This window comes from Acanthopagrus latus, chromosome 17, assembly GCF_904848185.1.
Source record: "Acanthopagrus latus isolate v.2019 chromosome 17, fAcaLat1.1, whole genome shotgun sequence".
NCBI classification, from domain to species: domain Eukaryota; kingdom Metazoa; phylum Chordata; class Actinopteri; order Spariformes; family Sparidae; genus Acanthopagrus; species Acanthopagrus latus.
In genome coordinates this window covers 17,197,969-17,220,097 of record NC_051055.1, presented here as the reverse complement: position 1 = coordinate 17,220,097, position 22,129 = coordinate 17,197,969, and the positions used below count along the sequence as shown (strand labels likewise).

At 41.9% G+C, this 22,129-nt stretch overlaps 1 long non-coding RNA gene across 5 annotated transcripts in view; it reads right to left on the bottom strand.

The window, feature by feature from the left end:
- The window catches only part of LOC119005766, a 175,962-nt gene that overhangs the window by 110,197 nt on the left and 43,636 nt on the right, over positions 1-22,129 (bottom strand). Inside the window, exon 4 of one of the 5 annotated variants that reach the window (XR_005070576.1) lies at positions 12,569-12,720. The exons of the other annotated variants lie outside the window; for them this stretch is intronic. This is a non-coding gene — a long non-coding RNA (uncharacterized LOC119005766). Of the gene's footprint in view, positions 1-12,568; positions 12,721-22,129 lie in introns of those variants that run through there. 5 annotated transcript variants of the gene reach the window in all.

Here is a 22,129-nt window from a genome sequence, read left to right as displayed (position 1 = left end):
GCAAGAGTGACATAATCTTAAAGAGTTAAAACACACACTTTTTCTCTTTTTTTCGCAGGTAGTATTCAGGAGCTACATTACTGAGAACTCAACGTGTAACTGTTGCTTTACCTCGCAAGGCAGCCGGATACGCGACGTCAGATGTGATCTCCATAATTCATCCTGCTAAGCTTCAAGCTGAGCGCTTGTGGCGGAACACAGTGGGTTTTGGACCAGCCTATGAGGAACTACTGGTTGCTATAGCTGTTCATTTGAAAACAGCGACTCCTCAAGAGGTTACTGCTGATACCACTATAGCACATATAGTTATATATATGGCTATATATGCTGAGTAGTAGAAATCAAAAAATTAAGTGAAAGAAGAGCAAAGAACGGAACTGAAGGCTGTCCTACATGGGAAATGGTAATTTGGTTGAAGCTAGTCCTTTGGCAAGAGATACGGAAGTATCCAATGTCTAAAACAGATGTAGCACAAGGGACCCAAACACAGTTTTTTAAACCTTTGTGTTTAAAAAAACAAAACAAAACTATGAATTCACCGTGTCACCCTGAAAATCCTGCACACCGGACCTGTAACTAAAGTGCTTTTGTTGCCAGGACAGATATTTAAAACGTCTGCTCTCACATTGCACCAGCGGTAAGAGGGAGAATCTGCTAACAAATCCCAGTTTCATCATCAGTAACGCTGTGTGCACGGAATAGTGAGTTCCTCTACCTTGCCTTTGCAATCAACCTCAGAAAAACCGCCTACACTGCCATCGTGGCATTTCACTGATGTCGGAGAAAAAAAAATGCAAGGGAAATCATTTTACATCCAGTGCGGTCATCAGGGCTCCAGATCAGCAGGTACTGTGGAGAAAAGTGTTTCGACATGCTGAAACTACCAAAGGAGGCAGACGGAGGAGAGAAGACGAAGGAGCAAACAGAGGTCAAAGCGGAGAACATTTTACAGTTAACATACACGGTATTTTACAAATGGTTTTGTGATTATATTCTTTCATCTTTGTAAAAATAAAACACCGTGTGATGTTTCCAATGCAATTAAAACCTAATCTGGTCTTGCTCACATTATACATGTTTCCTGTCCAAGGCCACCGCATACATTAAAATGTGACTGGATCACCTTCATGCACATATGCACACTATATTATTATGTACACAGTAAACCAGCCCCCTCAGACGCTCTCTCCTTCAACCCCCCGTTTCGTCACCTCCACCAAACACACTCACTGCGCCGATAAACTGCCCTTTATGGTTCTGCATGTTTGGAATAAAAAAAAGAAAAAAAGACAACACTAAAGCTCATATATATTCCGTGTTTGTGGGGGAATACATTTCACATTCGGCGATCTTGAAACGTCCTCAGCGCAACGTACACGGAGAAACTCTTGGTCTTCAGCGATGTATCCCACTGCTGGAACAGACCATCGTATTGTGAAGCTCCTACTTGTGAGTCTCTGTGTTGAAAGGTGCACACGTTCTCAGTCAAGACGAGGATAAATAAGTGTTGAAAATGTGACAAGTGCTGTGACAAAATGTCTTTACAAGATGTTGATACACATGAGTAACACTCCCCCTCCCTCACTTCTCCTGACGTACTACTGTATATTGTAAACGCCTTTCATCAAAAATGCCTTGAAATACCAGGAAAGTGTGCTGTACATCTTTCGTGTGCATGTGCCCGGTGGGAATTCAACCACAGATATAAAACATGTTTTTATAAAAAACAAAACAAAAAAAAAAACCTTAAACGCAGAGCGACTATCAACCCAACCCCCACATCCTCACCCACATCCACCTTTTTATTCTCCTCTTCCCTTCACAGAGACTTTTATTATGATCCTCCAAACATGCCCAAGAGACATGTGAGTCATTCGGAGAGGTTATTAATTTCATCTGAGTGTTTGGGTGTGATGAGGCACGCTCCTAAAAATAGTAATCTATCCAATTTAACACAATCAAAAAAAATTGACTTTTGTATTGCTTGACTGTAGCCTGTCTCCACTTCCATTTCCGTGCGTCTATGAATAGATATTAGCAGGTATAGAAAATGGACAGACTTCGTCATGTTCCCTCTGCTCAGCTCCTCTAACAAGCAAAGAACAAGGGAGGAAATATTGAATAACTTTGTGTGTATTGGAATTGTTCGGTTCAATTCAAATATAGTTTTAGTCATCGATGTAGCTCGCTTGTATTTCCACAAGCTCAAAGAATGTACGAGCCGTCAGACACATCATAAGTGATTAAAAAAACCCCACTGACACCGATGTTATGGAGCTGCTTTTATTCAGTCTCGGATTGTATACTGTGGGTTCAGCCTGTTGTTTGTTCAGACTGTTATGTTCCGCTCAGTACAAAAGCAGGCCCACAGTATATGAGCTCCTTTGCCCTCGCTGTGTAGGTGCGCAGCTGCAGCGAGCTAGACGCGTTTCCAATAAAGGTCGGCCGCTGAAGTCTTTTACTGGAAGCAACTGTGAGAATGTGCAGAGGAGCACTGGTTAAACACAACACATGTAATTACAGTGATCGCAAATGAGAAAAGGGGACGAGAAATCAGTGGTATCATAAAAATGAATTGATACAGTAATAAGACAAAAGTATAGACTATTTCCGTATTACATTATCCCTCGTGCTGGGAAAAAACAATCCTCAGTGAAAGATCAACACTAAGTCAACAGAGCAAGTGGAGCACAGTTATAATTCTGGCATACACAGATAACATAGAGGGTACTAACTTGTGGGGTCTATGCAAGCTCTAGGGCATGCTGCCATTACAGCAAAAGGGACACATACCAAACAAAAGACAGACATTTTTCAAAAATTCTACTTTAAATTCAAATTGTTAAGCTGATATTACCATTTGTAATAAAAACAAACTATTATTACAATTGAGAAAGATGTAAAATAGCCCAAAAAGAGAGACCGCATAAACAAATCAACAGTTAGCCTAACAGAATAATGAATAATTACTCTGAATGTTATGTTAGCAACACAGTAGCCCCAGTTAGCCTGGTTAGCATTAAACTGGTTCCTACGATCACTAAAAATCTACACTATGAGGCCAAAAGTCGGGGGGCACCTGATCGGCATCTATACGTGCATGTTGGACGTTTTATTCTGAAACCACAGCCAATAATATGGAGTTGAACCCTTCTCTGAGGCCAGAACAACTGCCACTCTACTGGGAAGGATTTCCACAAGATTTTGGACTGTGTGGGAATTTGTGCCCATTCATCCAAAATAGCATTTGTCCAACATCGGCATTTTAATTCATCCCAAAGGAGTTCAAATGGATGCAGGCCAACCGAGTTCCTCCACACCAAACTCATCTACCCATTTCCTGATGGGGCACAGTCACGCTTGACCAGCGGCGAGCCTTTCCAGAACTGTTGCCACAAAGTTGGAAGCACCCAATTGGCTAGAAAGTCTTAAAATCCTGTGGCATTAAGAAGACCCTTCACTGGAACTAAGGGGCCTCGACCCAAAAGTTGAAGAATAGCCCCCGACTGTTATCTTTCCTCCACCAAACTTTACAGTGGGTTGAGCTCTCCTGGCATCTGCCAAACTCAGATTTGTCTATCAGACTGTCAGACAGTGAAGCGTGATTCATCGCTCTAAAAAGCCTCTGCTCTACAGTCCAGCTGTGGCATGTTTATAGGACAGACACACTGTAAAAAAGAAGGGTTGAACCTCGTACACGTTGCTCTCTAACATATAAAAAGTCCCCAGAGAACGAAGTGGTGGAAAGTTATTTCAAAGGTGTTTCTTAACCAAACTCTGGTATCACTTTTGTGTGTCTTAAAACAACATTTAAAAGCATCATTAATATGAACTGGCACTAATCCATATAAATGTTGGCATTGATTAAGATAAAGGTAAAACAAAGTATTTTAATATCCCTTAAAATGCTGAGACTGCCAAATTGGCACCAATCAACATAAATGTTGGCACCAATGAACATAAACTTAAATTTGTTAACTTTAAAGTAAAACTTAAACTTTGCTGGTCCTTATCAATGTAAGTTGTCTGGCACATCTTCCTCATCTTCATCGTCATCACATGCAGCCTGAGGTAAATTTAGACAACCCATGCCTGCATCTGGTACAACAGAGACTGCATTGCAGGTGCATCTGTTGACCTTGATGGCTGCTAACCCATGGGAAGCCTTTCATGAATCTCCCGACGCACAGTTTACTGGCTGATGTTGATCCAGAGGAAACTTGGAAGGCTTGGCAGTTGGAACTATTTGTGAGTTTGCATGGTGCATCAGTTTGTGGCTGAGCTGTTGTTGCTCCTAAGCCCTTCCACTAATAGCACTTAACAGTTTAACGAGGCAGATCTACTGGGGCCAAAATTTCAGAAGCTGACTTGTGGCAAAGGTGGCAGCGCTATTTTTAGAGTCGCTGAGCTCTTTACAACCCAGTATGAAACTATAAGCTGAATTATATGCACCTGTTAGCGGTGGGTGTTGCTGAAACACCTGTACTAAACTTTAAATAGGAGGCAAGTCCACTGACTTTTGGCCAAAAAGTGTCTCTGACAAGACAGTGGATGCAACAACTGAAGTTCAGGGGTTGCAACTGGCAACCGATCAGCCAACCTTGACCAACTGCTGGTGGCATATATAAGTGTTATAAAGTTTGAAACCTCTCATCTGCTACAAAGGTTTTGAGATTATTAAGTCAGCACATTGATTATCTGGATCTCATGTTCCTCCATTAAGTTTACAGACTGCGTTTTACAACTGAGATGGCAATGGTGACCAGCAGGAGAAGTGAAGCAGGAAGTGGCTACACTGGTCACTTGTCCAAATGCCTAAATCAACCTGTGCTTACCCGACAAGAACCTCTACTTGACATCACGACTCTTGGCTGCCAGGAGCAAATGTGTGACTATCATGATGCTGTCATGGTGCCACAGACCCTCAAGGGGAAAAAGGTTTTGGTTGAATGGACGGGTTAACACAGTGTGTGACTTTGACGCGGGGAGATAACCTTTCATATCTTGTTTTCCTACCAAGAGTTGACAAAGGCTTCTCTAAATCCTGACTGAAATCTTCTTCTAAATCCAAGTCATGCCTACACCAAAAGCAAAGCTCCTGTTGGTAAGAAGTCAGTAATATGAACAGTTCAGAAAGAGACTCAAACAACAACTCTGATTAACTGGAGCTGAAACTGTAGTGGTAGAAGATCAGCATTGCATTGCAAAAAACAAATTTGTAAGTGGAACATGCAACGCATATTAGAAGGCACTGACAAACAGTATTGTCAGTGGGATAGAGGAAAATGCCCACACAGGTCATTCTGGAAGACAATGACTAACTATTCCGTTGATGTACGTACAGCCCGAGGAGTCGGTGTTTGGCTGTGTATGTACTGAACAGCTCCGGTAAAAAGAACCGTTTAAGACAAATTTGTTTTTTTAGAGAGTGTCTCAGAAGCAGCGTAGGGAAGAAGACAGGTTTTGGCAATCTGCTGGTGGCCTCTCCCTCTGTTTTCTCTCGCCGCGTCGTTGAACGAGACAGTGTTGAATCTGAGCCGGTAGCCTTTTCTCTCTCCCTCTGTCTCTCTGTCAGACAAGAGCAGTAGAGAGTGCTGACTATGAGCTGGTAGCATGGTGAGTCAGCCAGCAGCTTTACATTTAACACATGCCAACGCTAGCAGGACTGAAAAGGAACGCAGTGGGGGTGCTTTCTCTCCCTCTGTCTTGGTTTCAGTCTGTGGCTCTCTTCCTGTTTCTCTCTTTCTCTCTCTCCTCTTTGGCTATTCCTCCCTTCTCTTTCCCTCTATTGCATCTCTCTATCCATCCATCCTCCCCCCCTTGCCACCCATTACCCATTGTCTCCCCTCCCTTCCTCTCTCTATTTTTTGCCCTCCCCCTCTCACTCTCGTCCCCCTCCTTATCCCTCTCCCTCCCTCTTTCTCTCTCTCTGTAGTCTCCCAGTGGTCTTGCTGAGGGGCATATGCTGTTGCAGGGAGAAGGGGATGTCAGCTTGGATTTCAACCCTGTCACAACAGGGGAACACACACACATGCACACACACTAACACACACGCACACAGACACACGCACGCACACACACACACACACACACACACACATGCAGGTATACAAGCACAGGAAGCAAATGGCCACTTATGAAATATGCTGCGTTTCTGTCTCACATGCACGCGCGCGCGCACACACACACACACACACACATACATGCACGGCCGTAGACAGCAAGCGCAAAACATGACTCAAATGGCCACTTGTACAGTATGTGTGCACAGACAGACACGTACACTGAAAAGAGTCTCACCAGGGCAGAAAACAGTGCTTGTCTGCAAACTGCCTGACAGGCAGAAAATAGCCCTGTCTAAGGAGGTGTGAGAGGAGAGGAGAGGAGAGGAGAGGAGAGGAGAGGTAGAAGAAGATGGGAGAAAAAAAAGAGCGTGAAGAAAGGAAGTGGAGAGGGGCCAAAGTAAGGAAAGGAAAGGAGTTGAAAAGCGAGAATAAAACAGGATATGGAAAGTAGATCGCATCTGCAAACCAAGAACTCGGAGCTAAATGAGAATTTTCTTTCTGTCTTTTTTGTTCCCTCCGTCCTTTTCTCGTTCTGCTGGTGAGTTCCTTTGTTTTCCTCACCCTTTTCCCATTGTGTCACCCTACTCCCCCCCAAAATTCTCTCCCTTTCTCTCTCTCTCAGTTGCTGATATGGTATCAATGACCTTAGCTCAGTACAGCATGGTCACACTGGCCTGACCAGAATCCCATTACTGACACCCTTCATGTGTAACATTACTGCACAGTGTGTGTGTGTGTGTGTGTTTGTGTGTGTGTGTGTGTGTGTGTGTGCGCGCCTGTATACATGCGTGACATTGCCCTTTCCATGGCAACAACAATATTATTGGTGGTGCGTAGCCGAAAGACACACACATAAACACACGCACCAGGATACTAACAAACACACACATACACACATACACAGACAGAAGCAGACTACAAAACACACAGCAGCACAGCCTTCGTGATAAATTTGGTAAGACACACGCCGAAACCCACACTTTCCAAAATGATTCCATTTTTACATTATTACTGCTCCCCTCTCTAAAGTTATTAATCCCCTCCACGAGCGCTTTTGAAACATTTCCGTCCGGGAACCCGAGCTCATTAAAACTGCGCTCATGTGGGTAACGACCAGGAAAAAAGTCCTTTGAAACAATATGTGACTCAGTTTGAAGAGGCAAAAAGAAGTTTATGTGAAACGTTTATTTTTCATCTCATATCACACATGAGGTTTTCAATCTCTGTCATGGTTCAAATGCTTAAACGACATCATATTATGCAGTTTAACACAGTGGATGAGGGGCATCTGCTCAACTGAATGTGAGAGATGCAGTGGGCGGACTCTGCTATGATCATGTCGATCAATAGCAAATTTGCCAATACAAACCCTCGTACAGGGGATTCAACTCAGTCATTAATCAAGGCAGCGAAAAATAACCTTTATAATGACCTTATTGATTAATGTTCAAGATGTAACACTGCCATACTGTTAATACCTACCTGCCACCTGTCCGTCTAAAAAACCTCACATTATGTTTCATGACAGAGCTGGAGGGGCAGTTCATCCCCAGAAATACATTTTTTGCTGTTACCTGTAGTGCTGTTTATGTACCCATACTGTATCATGGATTGTGGTGTTTAAAGGTGCAATATGTGATCTATTGAATTCACACTCAAAACAAAGCTTATCATCACTAACTGCTGCCCAGGGGCGGTTCTGGGGGGCCTAACAGGGGCCAGTTCCACCATAACTCTGAGTCCGGACCCCCCTGTGGCCCCCCCGACAGGCAGACTGCATCAATAATACAATGACAGATTTATTGCAATGATTTTGTACAGGAGGGAAAGACAGAAATAAATTATGTCAGCAGTTTATTACCCAATCAAAATTGTTGAAATTGTACACACTGTTTTAAGTCTCATTTATCCCATGACTGAATAAGGGATTTGTCTTTTTTTCCCGGGTTGTATGTGCCCCATAACAAAAAAGCCGCCCCCAACCTGCCCCCCCCCCATTCAAACTGGTCCAGAACTGCCACTGCTACTGCCAACTGTTGCCGCTGTTGTTAGCTAGCACTCTGGTTAGCTGTGCATCTAGCCAGCTGGACTGAGAGCACCAAGAACCAGTGTAGTATCGGTGTTTAGACCATTAAAGCCTTGGACTGGGTGGGCTGGGGCTAGCTGGTTAGCAAGCTAACTTCATTAGATATCTCTGCAACACTATACATAGATGTCATAACGTCAAGACTTCTGTGTTGATCACTTTCTCTTGATGATTTTTGAAGTAAAATAAATAAAAGCACAAAAGGTAATACTCAACAGCAACATCTCTTTTTAAGATATGATGACCCTTTTCTTTCCACAGAGCTACACCTACCAATTATATCTCTATGCAAAAAAGCATGCCTCTTATGGATTAGAGGCCTTTGCTCGTGACAGAACTTAGTATAAATATTAATGGCATTTTTTCTCAGCCTGACAGACTAGCCTGTCTCAAATAAAATAGTTTGTACATGAAACGGGTAACAACAAAGTCAATGGATGAACCATTAACCCGGTCATGAATTCTGGAAAGAAACCATGTTGTTCACTTTTTTAAAATGTTTTTGTTATATGTCTTTTTGATTTTGGGTTGAACTGTACTTGTGATGGAGGAAATTAGTCTGAGCACTGTTAGGTTTGTATAATGGGCTTTCTTAGCGTTCACTGCAAAATAGAGAAAATGACCTAACAAGCGACAGACTGCCAGAAATATGCCTGTCTACCTCTCGGGCTGCCTTCAGGGTCAAACTAACACAATACAATATATCGCCGCCAATATGGTCAAAGATCCTATGAGGACCAGCACTTATAGATGAAAGAATTGATTAAAGTTGACTGTAATGGAAGAACAGTTTTGATTGTATAAGCTGCTGTTGAAATTGCTGTATCAGCCCTGTAGCGGCCATATGGTTTGTTCTGTAAGGATAGAACTGGCAGCCATGATGCTCTTAGTCATGATGCCTCTGAACAGAGTTTAGATTAAGGGAAGCAAATGTATATTATGAACACTATCTGAACACTATGGGAGTATGCTGCACAGTCAAACAATATACTGTGATTTCTTTTCTTTTTGCCAATTGTTGCCCTGAAAAGATGATGAATTGAAAAGAACCCACGGACGCACAGGTCTGGATGTAAATCACAGCGAATTTGGACAAAGACTCTTACAAATGTGCAGAACACTGCAAAAACACCTCATGGGTCACACTCAAAGCTTCTTATCTGACCATATATTATGTTGCAGCGTACAGATCCAATATGGTGGCTGTCAAATTCAACAAGGTTGGCTGATTTTTTTCCCGCGAATTATTCTCAATGATTAATGGTCTTATTACTATAGCCGCCCCTCCCTCCTCCTCAAACGCACACAAGAGAGATACAAGTATGTGATTAGAGGGCTGGAAATGAGGAAAGAGGAGCAGTGCAGAAAATAGAGGGAGATGGAAGATGGAAAAGCAGAGAGAGAGGAGACGGGGAGTGGCTGACAAAACTAACAACATGAAACCGATCTCACAGTGGATGTGGGAGTCCTTCCATAGATACACGGATTGATGTCTTTTCTTACAGCAGCTCTGGGATCTTTTAACTTTTACAGCAAATACATGAGACGCGAGCTTTTTCACACGGCATAATGAAACAAAACAATAATGAACTGTGTAGGGAAAAAAGGGGACGCATTTACATAACGCATATCATTGTTGAATTAGCAGTGATAACGACTGCATTTGCACTGTTTAGTCCTCGTGATTTTGCTTTGGCAGCTGGGGGTAAATAACTTAGTGCTACAACAATAGGCAAGGCAGAAATAAATAAATAATAAACAACAACAACAACAAACAAGCACTCCGAGCGGAGCCTGGCATTTGGGTGCTCTATATACTACAGCGTTCATCTAGAAAACAGCACATCATTGATGATTTAGAGTCGGTTTTCAATATTTTCTTTGTGTGCGCTTATGCAGAGGCCTACTTGTGTATGCATGTTTGTGTGGGTGTGCATGAGACAACGCGCTCTGTTAGACAATGTCTGTGTCTTAATCTGACATATTGTTGAAACACCTTTACTGTTTCGCAGAAACAGAACCTCAGCTCTGTTTTCTCGTCTGGGAGAAATGTAGCCTTCTACCTCCGCAGACTCGTTCAAACATGTTTTGTGTTATAAGGTCAACGCAGTACAGTTGTACTCATTTGTGCTCCCCAAAAGAAGTGGTTCATTTGGGGTGAAATAGCATCTGTTCCTTCAGTTTGCATGATGTGATATGGCATTTTCATGGTTTGCTGAACACAAACTTCCTTGTAATTGGTTTGCTTTCCTCGCAGCAAATGCAATAACCCCTGTTGGAGGTGATTGCCTATTATTAAGTGAGAGAGGAGATGGGAATGTTTGCAGCTCAGTTGATCTACATTTGTTAGAGACCTGTAAACGATGTTGTAGTTAGTTTGAAATGCAGCAGACAAGAATGACATTAATTTACACACTGAAATATTTTAACACATCACTACAAGATACTAAATAGTTCATTATATCCTATAAATCAAAATGTGTTTCCTCATCATCACTCTGGATTTTGCAGCTGAGTGAACACCACAGTGAAAATTATCAGTCATACTGCCACGTGGTAACACTTATAAGGTTCACACAAATGTCAGTAGTTAATAAGTAAAGGAATCAGGAACAAATTCACAATTAATGAATCATAAATGAGTAATTCCTGAAAAACTGTGATTTGAGGACTATAGCAGATAAACATGGAGAACAGGCTGGGAGAACCTGTATTCACTGATAACTGGGTAATGATTTGTTACCGACATACTGACCACTCTCTTAGTGAGTTGGTCCTGTTAACCTGTGAACCAGCTACTTAGTGGCACAAACTATTAACGACTCATTAAGTACTAATTACTTAATTATTAGTTAGCTAGTTAGCAAGCTACATTTGCTTATGTTTCACGGAAGAGTAACTATAGATTAAGGCATTAGCAATGAATGGCTGTACCTGGTAACTCCTCAGTATTGTGTTCAACTTAAGAGTAACAAATGATTAGGTAATTAGTAATTAATTAGTCTACCTGCTAACTATTCAGTATTATGTCTCACAAAAGGGTAACTAATGATTAAGTAATTAATAAGACTACTCAGTAACAACTTGTAATTATATTTCACTTTACATGAAGGTGCACAAAAAGAGTAACTTATGATTAAGTAATGAGTAATTAATGATTTGTCCCTGTTTTGTGCCACTCACCGGCTCCTTCATACTTACTCATGAGCAGCTCTTTAGGAAGGTGGTTTGAATGTGGAGTCACAGATATTCATTAGTGAATCATTACCTAACAATTCATTAATAAAGTATCTCCCTATCTGTTCACAGTAACTCATAATTACTTTATAGTCTTAGAATATAATACAATAACACATGTAATTGTTCAGGATAGTTAGTTATTATAGTGTTATACATTTGTTATTGTATAATTCCTTTTTAGGACTTACTGATTCATAATCAATTGATTATAAAGTAATTCTTGATTAATTTCTTCACTCACTCAATTACTCACAATTCCATGTACCTCATTATAAAGTGTAATCAATCACATGGAAAGTTTTATGTTCATAGTTTGTTTTTGTATCAGCACTTTGTATAACAGTCTGTTTAATTTCATTTTTGTGATAAAGTCCTGTATAATTATGAATAATGAGAAGTCAAAAAATGTATTTTGCTGCATGCAGCGCCCCCGCTAGAACTTCTGTAATTTGTAAAAACAAGTGCAGAGTGATGAGGAGAAACAGTGTTCCTGCAGTACTGAACAGATGCACAGAGGACAAGCATCAGCAGAGCAGAGACGCAGACCCACCAGGACGAGAAAAAGTGAAGAACTGTCCTCACTAATGCTAGATTAGAAATCTAAATAATTAGACAAACAAAACAAAGTGCACAAACAAGCAACTCTCTCTTACTGCAGCAGTGCACAGAGTGAGGAGCTGAAACAAACTCAAGTCTTTTGTCCTCTGAGTTCAATGAGTAACCAGTCAGTGTTTTTTTCTCCCAGATTATCTGCAAACCTATAATTGCATTTTATTTTGCGATGATTTGCAAATTCATCCCGGTCCCATTTGTTCTATGATGACTCACTCAGAGGGGCAGAGGGAAGCTCACAAAGGCCAAAGTCACTGCCTCAAGTACGCTTTTCTGTTTATACTTTGGAGCAAAAACTGCCTGCTAACGTCACTCAAGCTACTGCAGACACTCTCCAAAAATATCACTTCTGTGAGACTCCTACATGAAGGCAACGTCTTTAAAAAGGAACAGGGTTGGAAAGAATAAAGTCTCATTCCAGAGTGTGACACTTTTGACACTGCAGGTCTTCAAGAAATCAACATTCCTGCAAATAAGCTTTGTGACTTTATTGTGTGACTAGAACAGCTGCGGATTCATTCCGAGTCCAGTCGCTGTCCAATTAACATCGTATACAAAACAATCTAACTTCTGACTTTTTCACTGCAGCAGCAGAACTTTTGTTTACCAGAAAGATTGAGAAGCACGTACAGATCAGCAGAACGGGCGACAGCATCAATCTCGAAACAGCAAGTAAGTATGTCCACAACAGCCCCTCCTCTCTCGTTCCTCCATTAACTGAAACATAAACAGTAAGAGGGATAGATGAAGGATGGAAGGGACGGACGGCATTAGAAACGGGAAGAAAGTTGGATCCAGAGAGAAGGTTAGACAGGAAGAGAGATAAGGAAGGAGTGTGGTGAGTTAGAGACAGAGGAGGATGGAGGAAGAGATGGTTGTGACTAGAAAGGTGTGATGCAAGAAGCAGGAAGAGTCTCTAATTAGTTTTTTTAGCTCAAACTTCAATCTCTCACTGTGACCTTAATAAACAGATGATACACACACACACACACACACACACACACACACACACACACACACGCATACACAAATCCATGGCCGCATGCGCACCCACATTCTTGCACACGCACACAGTGTGATGAAAGTGTTACCTCAGCATTTTCCAGCTAAATGTACTCATTAGCCTAGTTGCACATGGCTGCCTGGGAAAACAACAAAGTCAGCTCCAGAAAGCAGAAAGCATTCATCTAAGAGGCTGTCAGAGTGGGAGACAGAGAGCAGAGGTCTCAGCACTACCACAAACTCGTGGCTGCATTATTTTCTCGGAGACTCACTCAGATTAGATGCTATTACACACTTTTTCCCCGCCACATGTTTATTCAAGCATTTTTTTTTTTTTTTAACTTCTCCCCATAAGCAGTCCCAAGTAAGGAATGCTTTTACCATCAGGTTCAATTAACCAGCTCTAACTGTGTTTATTTTTCTATTTCAAACTGGTGTCCATACTTACACACTACAATCCTTGTTTGGGTCAGGACCTGAAGTGACTCTATAGGCGCAACTACATGTTATACAGTATATGAGATTCATACATTGATACATGCAGCATTTATTTTACACTCCTCGTAACATTTACCAGTCAAGAAGTGCTTCAGCTTATTGCACAAGAGAAGAGAAGAGAAGAGAAGAGAAGAGAAGAGAAGAGAAGAGAAGAGAAGAGAAGAGAAGAGAAGAGAAGAGAAGAGAAAGGACAAAACAAAAACTTCAGCAGTCTGGGCTTTCTATGTCTACCTTTCTGAGCACCTGTTGCTCAGCCCAGTCACCAAACCACAGTAATGTCCAAGGTTGACATGTGTAATAAACGTGGCATTTCTTCTTTCATATTACATAATTATGAGCCACCTGTGGCAGCAGGAGTAGGAGGGGATTGTGGTGGCGTTATTACAAGACAAAAAGGCTGCCAGGGACTAACCGCAGTTCAAATCACGAATGACTGGATATTTTTAGGAACACCTGGACACACTTCCAACAGTTTTGACTGCGACAAAACCAGGTGTTTTTTTTTGTTTGTTTTTTTGAGACGCCATGGAGACATTTCCATCCATTTTCGTGGCGTCAAAATTGTGCGTTTTTTCAAGAAGAGCTTCAGACATTTCAACCTAATCAAACGGCAAATGTATCTGCTTTTTATTTCCAATTAACTGTTTTGGTCTAGAGAAGTCAAGAAAATGTGAATAAAGCGCATTACAATAGCCCAGGGTCCAAATTAACGTCATCTTATTTTGTCCAACCAACAAACAAAACCTAAAGACTCTTCATTCACTATGATGACTGACTGAGCGAATCCTTACATTTAATCGAGCTGGAACCAACAAACATTTTGCTCGATGAAGGACTGAAACAATTTATAGTTGATCGAAAACAATTGGAGATGAACTCTCCTTCAATTGACTTGACTATTCCTTGCAGGTCTATTTGGAAATACATAAAAATGTGTATCGTAGCATGTGGCAATGCCGATCATCCAAAACACAAACACCACCAAGAATAGTAAAGCAAGCCAGCGCTCATGAGGTGTAAAATGAGTGCTGTAGTAAAAACTCAGTCCAATATCTAACCATGCATTCATCAATTACAGTTTTTATGTACAATCCTGTACATAAAAATGGGCTGATTGCGGCACATGCAGGGAGAAAGGACTATCACACAAACAGACTTCGCTTGACCTGCATGTTTTCAGACTACAAGGAGGATACCCACACAGTCACCCAGAGAAAACAAGACACACAGTAGGGATTCAAATGCAGCGACTGTGTTAGCCACTGATTGACCACAGCATCCATCTGATCAAACCTTAACATACCAGATGTGAGTCCAACAAGGGAAGTGTGTGCCAACAGGGAGTAAAACTCAGCTGCCACCTGACTGCAGGGGCACAGTCATCTGACGGAGCAAGTCAAGTTGTCAACTTTAGACGTTTGTGACTTCTCACTCGTAGTGCAAGATGTCACAGAGGCACAGTTTTGTTGACAGCTCCCGGGATCAGTGGCTGTTTTGAGGCAAATATCTGCAGCTTAAATTCTGATATCTGCTATCTCTCGGGTAGATAGCTGCTTTTCCTGCTCCAGGTCAAGTACTGGCACATGGTTTTATTTTTGTCCATCTGCAAAGGCAAACAGCTCTTTTATACCGTCTTTACTAGTTAGTGGAATGCTGGACAGTGTCACACACTCACCAGAGTCCAAAGGGGGCCCTTTAACTGCGGCAATGACCATCTGATTCAAAGGCTGAGCTCCTGGCAAGATCTGCTGGGCAAGAGGTGTATATGAGTATTTCTGGCTGCTTTTGATTATATTCCAGCCTCGAATAAAGCTTCAGGCTCATGTTTGGAGTCATGAGACTTGGTGGTTTCAAAGGGACTGGGGGCTCCGGAGGACGGACACACACACACACACACACACACACACAAAACACATGGGAGAGAGGGAAGAGACAGAAAGATTTTTTGCCGAGTACTTTAGCTGATAAATTTGTCAACATTTTCTTTCTGTTCTTGAAGTGACAGTGCAGTAACACAGTTCCTTTCCAGACACTAAATTAGCTCCTCCGAGACTCCTTTGCCCTTTGTTAAAGTAAAGACCGAGGTGAGCCGGGAAACACAGGAGCTTCTCATCCCACTCGTGAACGACGCCTGCAATGAGTTAAAAGGCCTGGCCCGAGCTCGCTCTGGGCACGGGGAACAGTTGAAAGTCGAGTTGGAACAGAGCATCATCGTTCAGCTTTTAAGGAACACTAAAGGCGCTCTCCACGTATAAATACACTGTAGAGCAGAGGCTAGTGTGACACAAACAAACTCGAAAAACGAGGCAGGTTTCAGTCCGTGCTCTCTCTCTCTCTCTCTCTCTGAATGCTCCACTCGTGCACGGTGATCGATCAAAACAAACGTACAGGACAACCACAGGTGACGTGCATGTCTGCAAATCTGGTATCTAGTAAAAAGTGCCAGCTAATTATACAATATGGAGAAAAAACAAAAGCAATCATATAACATACTAATTGGTCAGCTTCCACAACACTTGTGTGTGAAAGAAAGTTAATAATCTATAATAATAATCTTTATCTATCTATCTATCTATCTATCTATCTATCTATCTATCTATCTATCTATCTATCTATCTATCTATCCATCCATCCATCCATCCATCCATCCATCCATCCATCCATCCATCCATCCAGAGACAGGATTGCCTAGGGCTAGCTGGGAATGCGCTGTAACTGTGTGTAAACTGCACTGAATGGTGGATTGTTGTTGAATGGTGGTGGATTCCACATGTTTTCCAGCACATTCACTTGAGCTAAATGATAAAACAACGGAGGCGTTCAAGAGGTTGGGCTCATATTTACGTTTCAATGCCAGTCAGCCATGATTCAAAGGGGTGTACTTACAACAAAAGAGTGAAATCATTAGCGCTGCGGAAACACATTTAATACTTATTAGCGCTCCCGTTGCCTCACATAAGTCTCTAAAAAGATTTAGTGTATTTGTTTGCATTATAATACTCTTTACTGTGCTTGGTTGTCGTTAAACGGATGAACGAGGTCTGGGAGTGCGGGATCAATTTTCACCCGCAGTGTGCTGCGATTTAAAGGTGAATGCTTTCACATCACGAGCGCAGGAAATATATTCATTTAGATTATGATTGAGAAGCACGGCGTATTAATTGAGACCCAGTGGTGGCGTGATAATTGAGGAGTTCAATTTATACATATTCATTACTCCATAATGTGCTGTATATATAATCTGTGGGAGCTGAGCTGGAGATGCAAACAAGCTCCCAGTGAAATGTTTTAATTGGCCTGTTCTATTTCCATTTCAATAAGATGTCCCCTCCTCTCCTCTTCTCCTCCCCTCCCCTCCTCTCCTCTTTTGTCCCCTCCACTCCTCTCAAGCTGTCCTGTCTGATATCTGACATGTTGGCTCCCTCTCTTCTTCCTGTTAATGGACCGGTTAACTCCATAATTTGGAGCTGTATGTGGGGAGATAAAGACGAGTGTATGTGAATGGAGGGAGTTTATGTGCAACTGGATGCAGCAGGACAAGAGTAACACAGGAAGTCGCGGACAAGGAGGAGATGGGGAGATGAAAGGGGAGACGTGAAAGGAGATGAGACGGAGAGAGAGAGAGAGAGAGAGAGAGAGAGAGAGAGAGAGAGAAGTTGGGATTTCGTGAACACTACAAGTGGAGCTCTGGCAGCAGAGATGAGATGTCCTTCTGATCAGAAGCCATTACAGACCAACCACCAAAACTGTAATCCAAAGTTATTCAGAACAGGGCCATCTTTATCGGCTCTTAAATGCGGATATCTCAACAGTTTTGAGAGTTTTGTAACCTCCAAATGTAAATCTACTGGGGTTGATGCTAATGTGTGATGCCACGATAAAGCAGCACAAAATAAATCCTGAAAGCTATGTTGCCAAAGATGTTAAGAAGCACGCGCTCATAAAGTCCAACTGATCCTTTTTTTTCTGCTCCCCTAACACATCTGGAAGCATACATAAAACATAAAGCTCATTACGAAAACAAATCAACATGGCGTTCGTACCATCTCATGTACATTTACATAGATGGGAGCAGCAAATCCGGGTACTTGGCCCTTGTGTCATGTCCCCGCCTCTTTTTGGGTGAAAGCAGCCCCTCCTGTGACATTAAATGCAAATTCTGAGGTCCTGGTCATTTTATAACTATTCCCAGACAGCATCAGGATTTGGGCAGCTACTGGCAAAGGTGTGGCACCGCTGGCTTTTTCTGAACTGGAAAAAAAAATGGATGTGAGCCTTAGGTTGCCCGCATTAAAAAATGCAAATATGGCCCAAATATCAAAGATCAAAAGTGTCCTTTTTTGGTGAGAGATGTGGTCCTCCTGACAGTGTGTAATCTAATCCTAGAGTAGCCCGTGTGATAAACCAATGCAGACCGAATATGACAAATCATATGTGGGCCACACAAAACCATGGCGCGTGGAGAGCTGGAGACGGCCTGAGCAGCTTTATCAGCTTGGCGTTGGCACATTAACAACATTTCTTTACACCCAAAAGGGGGCACGGTTGCACTGGCGACAGGGAAGTGACATAGTCCTGCTCTCATCTATGTGCGCACTTATTGGCCCCTACTGCATGTCCTTAGATACCCTTGAAAGCAGACGATGTATAATATAACAGAACCAAGACAAAAATGTTCGTCCAATATTAAATCAATCATTTTAGGCTTGGGATGTCATAAATCTGGAGAATAAACTTCAAACACACATCGAGCAATAAAAAAAGGATTCAGTCTCAAGGTGAACAAAGATTGTAGGATATTAAAAGAAGCTGGGGGAACTGTCAACACTATTTCAGGATGACAAATGCTTTTTTGTCAGCTAAGACAAGAGTTAACAAAAAAAAAGCAATAAACAAAATTATATGTAATATTAACAATAAAGATGGAACACATACATTTGAATGATTACCTCTACAATAACCTTACAGGGAATGTCTATGAACTAGAGCCACACTGTGTGAACTCGTAATTGCTGCAAACCAAAAAAATAAAAAATAAAAAAAAACTGTGTAAATATGCAACGACTTCTTGAAAACTGCAATAAAACAGTTTCTCCTCTGAAGGATGGAGCAGCGATGTTTACAAGTCATAATGTTCAGTGCTGGAGCCTCATCATGCATGGCTTCACTACAAACAGCACCCTCTCAATTCAGCCGAGTCAGGAAGCACATTTGCTTCAACCATCCACCAGTGAAAAAACTCTGGCCACAACTGAAATGATTTCCAGTTTGATCGCTGATATTTAGATGCAGATGAAGGAGGAAGGGGGGAGGAGAGTCGTATGGATGAGACGGAGGAATGGATGAAAAGAAAACATGGCGGAGAGGAAGAAACCTTCTATCCTGCACCCCTTAATCCAAACCCTCCTCTTCTATCCCCCTCTCGCCTCTTTTCCTCTCTTTTCTCCTCGTCTAAGTTTGTTTAAATGGCCCTTCTTTTTCTCTCCTCTTTCTGTCCTCTTCTTTAACACTGACAGCCTCTTCTTTACTCCTATCTCTCTGGGCCTCTTTCTCTCTCCTCCTCTTTACCTCCTGGAGTCCCTATTTCTCTTTTTTCCACCCCCCCCCCATCAGCCCCCTTTCTCATCCCTCCCCTTTCTTCCATCTCAACCCCTTCTTCTCGCATCTCCCCCTTCGTATATTCGTCTTTGTGTACCCTGCCATTCTCCGTGCTGCCCCAGGCTGAGACATATGGCGCTCTCCTCTCTGCTATTGTCATCCATTAACACAGTTGTCGGTGGGAATTACAGACACATAGCGCAACATGCAAGGCTGTGCTCCGGCTTGTGATGCCAGAGACAGAACAAGGCAGGCGAGAATGTAAGGTGTCTTAAAAGGGCAAGAAAAGAAATCTGATACTGTGCTTTTCAGACATTACCCCAGACATGAAATGTCGTGGAGAATCCTATGGTGAACGATTAACACAATAACTTACATCATTCAAATATAAATGATGTGCTTCTAGCTAACTAAGCCACAAATTTGTAAGATGAAAACTATATAGCCACTTATTTGATGATAGCTTCAATGGCTGACCACAGTGAATCCAACACACACTGGTGCAGTTAACTTCTTGCACGTTTTGTCTGTGAGCAGCCCAAACACCTGGGCGGCTGTAGCTCAGGAGGTAGAGTGGGTCGTCTGGAAACCGGAAGGTCGCTGGTTTGAATCCCAGCTCCTCCTATCTGTATGGTGAAGTGTCCTTGAGCAAGATACTGAACCCCATACTGAAGCTCCTGCATCAGTGTATGAATGGGTGAATCTGACTGTGTTGTAAAGCAGCTTTGAGCTGGAAATAAAAGTATAGAATTACAAACCTCATCAAATGCGTGGAAGCATATTGATAGCCAGTAATATCATAAAATGTTATTAGCTGTTGCTACTCAACTAGTGCTGGGCACAGCACTGCCAAAATGTAATGCATTAAATATATCTAATTTAAATCATTTGAGAGTAATAAGTTACTTTACAATACTACTGTCTGTGCTGAGTAATGTGTGACACCTCTTTTGCGAACTGGTGGTGTGTATTGTAGCTAGCTGCAGTTGATTACAATATGCAAGCGGTGACAATATTGCTAATTCAGCTAGCCTGCTCTTTCGCTCACAAAATATAGTTACAAATGTAACATTAATTAATTAGAGCTACTTGGTAATAAGTATGTTGATGGTGATTGATTAAAAGTGTCTGCAGATTTTCACCTTTAAAATATGAACATACCACATGTGTTGGCGGTAATAAATTCTGGGCCTTTGGAGAGGAAAATCTGTTTGTGGCCCGATATAAAAAAAAACAAAACGTGTGCTTTGTACAAACCATTAAAGAATGAGACGTGGCCATTCTGATTAGATGTCTTTCAGATAACAGTAAAGTTTGCATCTCCTCTATCAGCGACTGACTTGATCACAGCAAGTTTTGATTAGACTGGATGGAAAATCACAGCACAAAAACACACACACACACACACACACACACACACACACACACACACACACACACACACACTCTTCTGGAAGTTCTAATTAAAGTGGTTGTGATGACAGAGCTTGCAGTGTGATGTACAGTATTACACAGCAGTCACTATCACATTCACAGCAGTGTGTGTGTGTGTGTGCATGACAGGGAGAGAGAGAGAGAGAGAGAGAGAGAGAGAGAGAGATAATAGCTCTATAATAATCAGTCTATAGGAAATGGAGGAGCACAGAGCTGTGACAGCTCGTCCGGCAGCTAACTGTCAGATACACAAACACCTAAAGTACGCGTGCACACACACACACACGCACACGCACACGCACACACACACACAGACACTTACATCAATACTAATCAAACCTTACAGTTGTTACATCTGATCCAATGTCAGAGTACTATTTAAAGACAGTTTACTTTATTGTTATGTGTGCAGCAGAGATACAGGGACTGCGGTGTTTGCTGGGTAGTGTGGAGCAGCACTGTGAGAGACAGGTTTTTAATGACAACATGACAGTCGAGCTCTAATTTGCAACATGAGAGCAAGAACTGGCTGCAGCTGCTGCAGCAGCGGTGCAGGATGGATGTCACTTTTCTGAGAGTGAAAGGTGGACAGATTGACAGGCAGGCATGCAGGAAGAGAGAAGTTGGAGCCTGAGGTGGTGTGTTTGCATCTCTCCTTCATCGTCTGCAGTTTTTTAATTCTGTTTGAAGTTCTACCTTTCTGCGACGGGTTTTGTTAAATCTTGTCAGATTGTTCTCTCGCTTTTTTTCCAAGTTGTCAGGACAAGATGTCTTTAATCTTCCTTATCCATCGTATCTGAGAAGAAAAGACAAATACAGCCTTTCTCCTTTTTTTCGCTCATAATAAGATGAAACCCACGAGCCGTGTCCATATTCCGATAATCTTAAAGCTTACTTTGATATCAGAGTTGTTAGAGGACATGTTGAAGAAATTGACATTTTAGATCTCTAATAGTGTGAGCAGATAGGAGAGATGTGGATGAGCAGATTTAATAATTAAAACTTTGTCTTAACACTTTGCCGCAGACCTCTTGGTCTCAAACCACCTTAGGTGCTGAAGCCTAAATTACCACACATTTAACAGAACAAATGTATTCACCTTTTAAGTTTTAGATCTCATGACAAATCAACAACCTCAGTGTTGAGAAAGATATTTCCCAGGAAAAACATCACAAACTTTTCACATTAAAAGCATGCAGACATTGGGGTAATTTCTTAAGACTGCAACTGTCAGAAAATATCATAATGCAGCACGTCATATAAGTCTGTGTAGAGCAGTGAATGAGCACCTGTACAAATTATGCAACCTGTAAATAAAGGGATGTATTCCTGCTCTGAGTCAGTTGAGGGATTTCCTCCTTCTGTCAGTATCAAGCGTAAAACATATAAAGTTTCTGGTTTGTTTGTCTTCCACAGCCAATCCGCCACATACTGTAACACGAAATGAACTTAACACAGGGGACAGGAGAACTCAGCAGGGCAAACAAAACAGCTCAACTGAACTGGAGAGAAGTGCCGAGCCCAGAGAAGCGTCATTGAACGTCCTAATCTTCAGTGACTTTGTAGGAAAGATCTGGAATCCTTGACCGTTAAA